We start from the raw sequence: 11,138 nt of genomic DNA on the forward strand, positions 1-11,138 counted from the left end.
TGAAGGCTTTCGAGGTCTCGTTTCAAAAAATATTTGGGAAAAACCGTCTACAGCCATTTGCCAACTGATAGATCATGAAAAAAATACACGATTTGAAAAAAAACGGTGACTAAATCTGAGCTACGAGTCAAAAGATACGATAGATCGAACATTTTGGCCAAAGACACAAAATACCAAGCACCACGAACCGTCAGTGGTGTTAGGTGCGTGGTGCGATTCTGTGAGAAAAGATGTCTTTTTCGAAATCTAGACAACTTCGAATGGCAAGCATGTTCAGAGAGTCTTGCTCGTTCGACCGTTTTAGGGTTATCTTATGAATTTCAGCACAATTTTAAACCGAAGGTTATGCGCCGCCAAATGGTACACCATCTGGCGGCGCATACTAATGATTTAAAAAAACGTGTTTAATGAAGTGACATTAGATTCAAATTTATACCCCTTATACATAATTACATTGCGTGTGAAATAATAGGCCTTAAAACGATATATACCATGCTAAGTCATGCGTACACAAAACTAATTATAAGATATAAATTGAAAACGTTCAAAGAGAACATTAAAAATGAGTAAAATGTCTTTTTTCGGCATCCTGACGACCTCGATGTCAAGACACTATCCAGGAGTCTTGATGTTAGGGTCATTTTAGGGTGATCTCGAGAATTTCAGTACAATCTGAAACCGAAGGTTATGCGGCGCCAAATGGTACTCCATCTGGCGGCGCATCTTAATGATTTAAAAAATCGTGTTTAATGAAGTGACATTAGATTCAAATTTATATGCATTATATGTAATTACATTGCGAGTGACATAATAGGCCTTAAAACAATATCTACTATGCTAAGTCATGCATGCACAAAAGGAGTAATACGAATGAAATTCAAAACGGTCAAAATCGAAAAAAGGAAAAATTGAAGGCTTTCGAGGTCTCGTTTCGAAAAATATTTGGGAAAAACCGCCTACGGCAGTTTGCCAACGGATAGATCATGAAAAAATACACGATTTGAAATAAAACGGTGACTAAATCGGAGCTACGAGTCAAAAGATACGATAGATCGAACATTTTGGCCAAAGACACAAAACACCAAGCACCACGAACCGTAAGTGGTGTTAGGTGCGTGGTGCGATTCTGTGAGAAAAGATGTCTTTTTCGGAATCTAGACAACTTCGAATGGCAAGCACGTTCAGAGATTCTTGCTCGTTCGGTCGTTTTAGGGTGATCTTATGAATTTCAGCACAATTTTAAACCGAAGGTTATGCGCCGCCAAATGGTACACTATCTGGCGGCGCATACTAATGATTTAAAAAAACGTGTTTAATGAAGTGACATTAGATTCAAATTTATACCCGTTATACATAATTACATTGTGAGTGAAATAATAGGCCTTAAAACGATATATACCATGCTAAGTCATGCGTAAACAAAACTAATTATAATATATAAATTGAAAACGTTCGAAGAGAACATTAAAAATGAGTAAAATTTCTTTTTTCGGCATCCTGACGACCTCGATGTCAAGACACTATCCAGGACTCTTGATGTTAGGGTCATTTTAGGGTGATCTCGAGAATTTCAGCACAATCTGAAACCGAAGGTTATGCGCCGCCAAATGCTACTCCATCTGGCGGCGCATCTTAATGATTTAAATAATCATGTTTAATGAAGTGACATTAGATTCAAATTTATACCCGTTATACATAATTACATAGCGAGTGAAATAATAGGCCTTAAAATGATATATACCATGCTAAGTCATGCATGCACAAAACTAATTATAAGATATAAATTGAAAACGTTCAAAGAGAACATTAAAAATGAGTAAAATGTCTTTTTTCGGCATCCTGACGACCTCGATGTCAAGACACTATCCAGGAGTCTTGATGTTAGGGTCATTTTAGGGTAATCTCGAGAATTTCAGTACAATCTGAAACCGAAGGTTATGCGGCGCCAAATGGTACTCCATCTGGCGGCGCATCTTAATGATTTAAAAAATCGTGTTTAATGAAGTGACATTAGATTCAAATTTATATGCGTCAAAATTAATTACATTCAGAGTGAAATAATAGGCCTTAAAACAATATGTACTATGCTAAGTCATGCATGCACAAAAGGAATAATACGAATGAAATTCAAAACGGTCAAAATCGAAAAAAGGCAAAATTGAAGGCTTTCGAGGTCTCGTTTCGAAAATTTTTTGGGAAAAACTGCCTACGGCAGTGTGCCAACGGATAGATCATGAAACAAATACACGATTTGAAAAAAAAACGGTGACTAAATCGGAGCTACGAGTCAAAAGATACGATAGATCGAACATTTTGGCCAAAGACACAAAATACCAAGCACCACGAACCGTCAGTGTTGTTAGGTGCGTGGTGCGATTTTGTGAGAAAAGATGTCTTTTTCGGAATCTAGACAACTTCGAATGGCAAGCACGTTCAAAGAGTCTTTCTCATTCGGCCGTTTTAGGGTGATCTTATGAATTTCAGCACAATTTTAAACCGAAGGTTATGCGCCGCCAAATGGTACACCATCTGGCGGTGCATACTAATGATTTAAAAAAACGTGTTTAATGAATTGACATTCGATTTAAATTTATACCCGTTATACATAATTACATTGCGAGTGAAATAATAGGCCTTAAAATGATATATACCATGCTAAGTCATGCATACACAAAACTAATTATAAGATATAAATTGAAAACGTTCAAAGAGAACATTAAAAATGAGTAAAATGTCTTTTTCGGCATCCTGACGACCTCGATGTCAAGACACTATCCAGGAGTCTTGATGTTAGGGTCATTTTAGGGTGATCTCGAGAATTTCAGTACAATCTGAAACCGAAGGTTATGCGGCGCCAAATGGTACTCCATCTGGCGGCGCATCTTAATGATTTAAAATATCGTGTTTAATGAAGTGACATTAGATTCAAATTTATATGCGTTATATGTAATTACATTGCGAGTGACATAATAGGCCTTAAAACAATATGTACTATGCTAAGTCATGCATGCACAAAAGGAGTAATACGAATGAAATTCAAAACGGTCAAAATCGAAAAAAAGCAAAATTAAAGGCTTTCGAGGTCTCGTTTCGAAAAATATTTGGGAAAAACTGCCTACGGCAGTTTGCCAATGGATAGATCATGAAAAAAATACACGATTTGTAAAGAAACGGTGACTAAATCGGAGCTACGAGTCAAAAGATACGATAGATCGAATATTTTGGCTAAAGACACAAAATACCAAGCACCACGAACCGTCAGTGGTGTTAGGTGCGTGGTGCGATTCTTTGAGAAAAGATGTCTTTTTTGGAATCTAGACAACTTCGAATGGCAAGAACGTTCAGAGAGTCTTGCTCGTTCGGCCGTTTTAGGGTGATCTTATGAATTTCAGCACAATTTTAAAACGAAGGTTATGCGCCGCCAAATTGTACACTATCTGGCGGCGCATACTAATGATTTAAAAAACGTGTTTAATGAAGTGACATTAGATTCAAATTTATACCCGTTATACATAATTACATTGCGAGTGAAATAATAGGCCTTAAAACGATATATACCATGCTAAGTCATGCGTACACAAAACTAATTATAAGATATAAATTGAAAACGTTCAAAGAGAACATTAAAAATGAGTAAAATTTCTTTTTTCGGCATCCTGACGACCTCGATGTCAATACACTATCTAGGACTCTTGATGTTAGGGTCATTTTAGGGTGATCTCGAGAATTTCAGTACAATCTGAAACCGAAGGTTATGCGCCGCCAAATGCTACTCCATCTGGCGGCGCATCTTAATGATTTAAAAAATTGTGTTTAATGAAGTGACATTAGATTCAAATTTATATGCATTATATGTAATTACATTGCGAGTGAAATAATAGGCCTTAAAACAATATGTACTATGCTAAGTCATGCATGCACAAAAGGAGTAATACGAATGAAATTCAAAACGGTCAAAATCGAAAAAAGGCAAAATTGAAAGCTTTCGAGGTCTCGTTTCAAAAAATATTTGGGACAAACAGCCTACGGTGTTTGCCAACGGATAGATCACGAAAAAAATACACGATTTGAAAAAAATACACGATTTGAAAAAAAACGGTAACTAAATCGGAGCTACGAGTCAAAAGATACGATAGATCGAACATTTTGGCCAAAGACACAAAACACCAAGCACCACGAACTGTAAGTGGTGTTAGGAGCGTGGTGCGATTCTGTGAGAAAAGATGTCTTTTTCGGAATCTAGACAACTTCGAATGGCAAGCATGTTCAGAGAGTCTTGCTCGTTCGGCCGTTTTAGGGTGATCTTATGAATTTCAGCACAATTTTAAACCGAAGGTTATGCGCCACCAAATGGTACACCATCTGGCGGCGCATACTAATGATTTAAAAAACGTGTTTAATGAAGTGACATTAGATTCAAATTTATACCCCTTATACATAATTACATTGCGTGTGAAATAATGGCCTTAAAACGATATATACCATGCTAAGTCATGCGTACACAAAACTAATTATAAGAAATAAATTGAAAACGTTCAAAGAGAACATTAAAAATGAGTAAAATGTCTTTTTTCGGCATCCTGACGACCTCGATGTCAAGATACTATCCAGGAGTCTTGATGTTAGGGTCATTTTAGGGTGATCTCGAGAATTTCAGTACAATCTGAAACCGAAGGTTATGCGGCGCCAAATGGTACTCCATCTGGCGGCGCATCTTAATGATTTAAAAAATCATGTTTAATGAAGTGACATTAGATTCAAATTTATATGCATTATATGTAATTACATTGCGAGTGACATAATAGGCCTTAAAACAATATCTACTATGCTAAGTCATGCATGCACAAAAGGAGTAATACGAATGAAATTCAAAACGGTCAAAATCGAAAAAAGGAAAAATTGAAGGCTTTCGAGGTCTCGTTTCGAAAAATATTTGGGAAAAACCGCCTACGGCAGTTTGCCAACGGATAGATCATGAAAAAATACACGATTTGAAATAAAACGGTGACTAAATCGGAGCTACGAGTCAAAAGATACGATAGATCGAACATTTTGGCCAAAGACACAAAACACCAAGCACCACGAACCGTAAGTGGTGTTAGTGCGTGGTGCGATTCTGTGAGAAAAGATGTCTTTTTCGAAATCTAGACAACTTCGAATGGCAAGCACGTTCAGAGATTCTTGCTCGTTCGGTCGTTTTAGGGTGATCTTATGAATTTTAGCACAATTTTAAACCGAATGTTATGCGCCGCCAAATGGTACACTATCTGGCGGCGCATACTAATGATTTAAAAAAACGTGTTTAATGAAGTGACATTAGATTCAAATTTATACCCGTTATACATAATTACATTGTGAGTGAAATAATAGGCCTTAAAACGATATATACCATGCTAAGTCATGCGTAAACAAAACTAATTATAAGATATAAATTGAAAACGTTCGAAGAGAACATTAAAAATGAGTAAAATTTCTTTTTTCGGTATCCTGACGACCTCGATGTCAAGACACTATCCAGGACTCTTGATGTTAGGGTCATTTTAGGGTGATCTCGAGAATTTCAGCACAATCTGAAACCGAAGGTTATGCGCCGCCAAATGCTACTCCATCTGGCGGCGCATCTTAATGATTTAAAAAATCATGTTTAATGAAGTGACATTAGATTCAAATTTATACCCGTTATACATAATTACATTGCGAGTGAAATAATAGGCCTTAAAATGATATATACCATGCTAAGTCATGCATGCACAAAACTAATTATAAGATATAAATTGAAAACGTTCAAAGAGAACATTAAAAATGAGTAAAATGTCTTTTTTCGGCATCCTGACGACCTTGATGTCAAGACACTATCCAGGAGTCTTGATGTTAGGGTCATTTTAGGGTAATCTCGAGAATTTCAGTACAAACTGAAACCGAAGGTTATGCGGCGCCAAATGGTACTCCATCTGGCGGCGCATCTTAATGATTTAAAAAATCGTGTTTAATGAAGTGACATTAGATTCAAATTTATATGCGTCAAAATTAATTACATTCAGAGTGAAATAATAAGCCTTAAAACAATATGTACTATGCTAAGTCATGCATGCACAAAAGGAATAATACGAATGAAATTCAAAACGGTCAAAATCGAAAAAAGGCAAAATTGAAGGCTTTCGAGGTCTCGTTTCGAAAATTTTTTGGGAAAAACCGCCTACGGCAGTTTGCCAACGGATAGATCATGAAAAAATACACGATTTGAAAAAAAAACGGTGACTAAATCGGAGCTACGAGTCAAAAGATACGATAGATCGAACATTTTGGCCAAAGACACAAAATACCAAGCACCACGAACCGTCAGTGTTGTTAGGTGCGTGGTGCAATTTTGTGAGAAAAGATGTCTTTTTCGGAATCTAGACAACTTCGAATGGCAAGTACGTTCAAAGAGTCTTTCTCATTCGGCCGTTTTAGGGTGATCTTATGAATTTCAGCACAATTTTAAACCGAAGGTTATGCGCCGCCAAATGGTACACCATCTGGCGGCGCATACTAATGATTTAAAAAAACGTGTTTAATGAATTGACATTAGATTCAAATTTATACCCGTTATACATAATTACATTGCGAGTGAAATAATAGGCCTTAAAACGATATATACCATGCTAAGTCATGCATACACAAAACTAATTATAAGATATAAATTGAAAACGTTCAAAGAGAACATTAAAAATGAGTAAAATGTCTTTTTCGGCATCCTGAAGACCTCGATGTCAAGACACTATCCAGGAGTCTTGATGTTAGGGTCATTTTAGGGTGATCTCGAGAATTTCAGTACAATCTGAAACCGAAGGTTATGCGGCGCCAAATGGTACTCCATCTGGCGGCGCATCTTAATGATTTAAAATATCGTGTTTAATGAAGTGACATTGGATTCAAATTTATATGCGTTATATGTAATTACATTGCGAGTGACATAATAGGCCTTAAAACAATATGTACTATGCTAAGTCATGCATGCACAAAAGGAGTAATACGAATGAAATTCAAAACGGTCAAAATCGAAAAAAGGCAAAATTGAAGGCTTTCGAGGTCTCGTTTCGAAAAATATTTGGGAAAAACTGCCTACGGTAGTTTGCCAATGGATAGATCATGAAAAAATACACGATTTGTAAAGAAACGGTGACTAAATCGGAGCTACGAGTCAAAAGATACGATAGATCGAACATTTTGGCCAAAGACACAAAATACCAAGCACCACGAACCGTCAGTGGTGTCAGGTGCGTGGTGCGATTCTTTGAGAAAAGATGTCTTTTTTGGAATCTAGACAACTTCGAATGGCAAGCACGTTCAGAGAGTCTTGCTCGTTCGGCCGTTTTAGGGTGATCTTATGAATTTCAGCACAATTTTAAAACGAAGGTTATGCGCCGCCAAATTGTACACTATCTGGCGGCGCATACTAATGATTTAAAAAAACGTGTTTAATGAAGTGACATTAGATTCAAATTTATACCCGTTATACATAATTACATTGCGAGTGAAATAATAGGCCTTAAAACGATATATACCATGCTAAGTCATGCGTACACAAAACTAATTATAAGATATAAATTGAAAACGTTCAAAGAGAACATTAAAAATGAGTAAAATTTCTTTTTCTGCATCCTGACGACCTCGATGTCAATACACTATCTAGGACTCTTGATGTTAGGGTCATTTTAGGGTTATCTCGAGAATTTCAGTACAATCTGAAACCGAAGGTTATGCGCCGCCAAATGCTACTCCATCTGGCGGCGCATCTTAATGATTTAAAAAATTGTGTTTAATGAAGTGACATTAGATTCAAATTTATATGCATTATATGTAATTACATTGCGAGTGAAATAATAGGCCTTAAAACAATATGAACTATGCTAAGTCATGCATGCACAAAAGGAGTAATACGAATGAAATTCAAAACGGTAAAAATCGAAAAAAGGCAAAATTGAAAGCTTTCGAGGTCTCGTTTCAAAAAATATTTGGGACAAACAGCCTACGGCCTTTGCCAACGGATAGATCACGAAAAAAATACACGATTTGAAAAAAATACACGATTTGAAAAAAAACGGTGACTAAATCGGAGCTACGAGTCAAAAGATACGATAGATCGAACATTTTGGCCAAAGACACAAAACACCAAGCACCACGAACTGTAAGTGGTGTTAGGTGCGTGGTGCGATTCTGTGAGAAAAGATGTCTTTTTCGGAATCTAGACAACTTCGAATGGCAAGCACGTTCAGAGAGTCTTGCTCGTTCGGCCGTTTTAGGGTGATCTTATGAATTTCAGCACAATTTTAAAACGAAGGTTATGCGCCGCCAAATTGTACACTATCTGGCGGCGCATACTAATGATTTAAAAAAACGTGTTTAATGAAGTGACATTAGATTCAAATTTATACCCCTTATACATAATTACATTGCGTGTGAAATAATAGGCCTTAAAACGATATATACCATGCTAAGTCATGCGTACACAAAACTAATTATAAGATATAAATTGAAAACGTTCAAAGAGAACATTAAAAATGAGAAAAATGTCTTTTTTCGGCATCCTGACGACCTCGATGTCAAGATACTATCAAGGAGTCTTGATGTTAGGGTCATTTTAGGGTGATCTCGAGAATTTCAGTACAATCTGAAACCGAAGGTTATGCGGCGCCAAATGGTACTCCATCTGGCGGCGCATCTTAATGATTTAAAAAATCGTGTTTAATGAAGTGACATTAGATTCAAATTTATATGCATTATATGTAATTACATTACGAGTGACATAATAGGCCTTAAAACGATATATACCATGCTAAGTCATGCATACACAAAACTAATTATAAGATATAAATTGAAAACGTTCAAAGAGAACATTAAAAATGAGTAAAATGTCTTTTTTTGGCATCCTGACGACCTCGATTTCAAGTCACTATCCAGGAGTCTTGATGTTAGGGTCATTTTAGGGTGATCTCGAGAATTTCAGTACAATCTGAAACCGAAGGTTATGCGGCGCCAAATGGTACTCCATCTGGCGGCGCATCTTAATGATTTAAAAAATCGTGTTTAATGAAGTGACATTTGATTCAAATTTATATGCGTCAAACTTAATTACATTGCGAGTGAAGTAATAGGCCTTAAAACAGTATGTACTATGCTAAGTCATGCATGCACAAAAGGAATAATACGAATGAAATTCAAAACGGTCAAAATCGAAAAAAGGCAAAATTGTAGGCTTTCGAGGTCTCGTTTCGAAAAATATTTGGGAAAAACTGCCTACGGCAGTTTGCCAACGGATAGATCATGAAAAAAAATACACGATTTGAATAAAAACGGTGACTAAATCGGAGCTACGAGTCAAAAGATACGATAGATCGAACATTTTTTGCCAAAGACACAAAATACCAAGCACCACGAACCGTCAGTGGTGTTAGGTGCGTGGTGCGATTCTATGAGAAAAAATGTATTTTTCGGAATCTAGACAACTTCGAATGGCAAGCACGTTCAGAGAGTCTTGCTCATTCGGCCGTTTTAGGGTGATCTTATGAATTTCAGCACAAGTTTAAACCGAAAGCTATGCGCCGCCAAATGGTACACCATCTGGCGGCGCATACTAATGATTTAAAAAAACGTGTTTAATGAAGTGACATTAGATTCAAATTTATACCCGTTATACATAATTACATTGCAAGTAAAATAATAGGCCTTAAAACGATATATACCATGCTAAGTCATGCATACACAAAACTAATTATAAGATATAAATTGAAAACGTTCAAAGCGAACATTAAAAATGAGTAAAATGTCTTTTTTCGGCATCCTGACGACCTCGATGTCAAGACACAATCCAGGAGTCTTGATTTTATTGTCATTTTTGGGTGATCTCGAGAATTTCAGTACAATCTGAAACCGAAGGTTATGCGGCGCCAAATGGTACTCCATCTGGCAGCGCATCTTAATGATTTAAAAAATCGTGTTTAATGAAGTGACATTAGATTCAAATTTATATGCGTTATATGTAATTACATTGCGAGTGACATAATAGGCCTTAAAACAATATGTACTATGCTAAGTCATGCATGCACAAAAGGAGTAATACGAATGAAATTCAAAAAGGTCAAAATCGAAAAAGTCAAAATTGAAGGCTTTCGAGGGCTCGTTTCGAAAAATATTTGGGATAAACTGCCTACGGCAGTTTTCCAATGGATAGATCTCGAAAAAATACACGATTTGAAAAAAACGGTGACTAAATCGGAGCTACGAGTCAAAAGATACGATAGATCGAACATTTTGGCCAAAGACACAAAACACCAAGCACCACGAACCGTCGGTGGTATTAGGTGCGTGGTGCGATTCTGTGAGAAAAGATGTCTTTTTCGGAATCTAGACAACTTCGAATGGCAAGCACGTTCAGAGAGCCTTGCTCGTTCGGCCGTTTTAGGGTGATCTTATGAATTTCAGCACAATTTTAAACCGAAGGTTATGCGCCGCCAAATGGTACACTATCTGGCGGCGCATACTAATGATTTAAAAAAACGTGTTTAATGAAGTGACATTAGATTCAAATTTATACCCGTTATACATAATTACATTGCGAGTGAAATAATAGGCCTTAAAACAATATATACCATGCTAAGTCATGCATACACAAAACTAATTATAAGATATAAATTGAAAATGTTCAAAGAGAACATTAAAAATGAGTAAAATGTCTTTTTCGGCATCCTAATGACCTCGATGTCAAGACACTATCCAGGAGTCTTGATGTTAGGGTCATTTTAGGGTGATCTCGAGAATTTCAGTACAATCTGAAACCGAAGGTTATGCGACGCCAAATGGTACTCCATCTGGCGGCGCATCTTAATGATTTAAAAAATCGTGTTTAATGAAGTGACATTAGATTCAAATTTATATGCGTTATATGTAATTACATTGCGAGTGAAATAATAGGCCTTAAAACAATATGTACTATGCTAAGTCATGCATGCACAAAAGGAATAATACGAATGAAATTCAAAACGGTCAAAATCAAAAAAGGCAAAATTGAAGGCTTTCGAGGTCTCGTTTCGAAAAATATTTGGGAAAAACCGCCTACGACAGTTTGCCAACGGATAGATCATGAAAAATTACACGAT

Source organism: Rutidosis leptorrhynchoides, chromosome 9 (genome assembly GCF_046630445.1).
Source record: "Rutidosis leptorrhynchoides isolate AG116_Rl617_1_P2 chromosome 9, CSIRO_AGI_Rlap_v1, whole genome shotgun sequence".
NCBI lineage: Eukaryota > Viridiplantae > Streptophyta > Magnoliopsida > Asterales > Asteraceae > Rutidosis > Rutidosis leptorrhynchoides.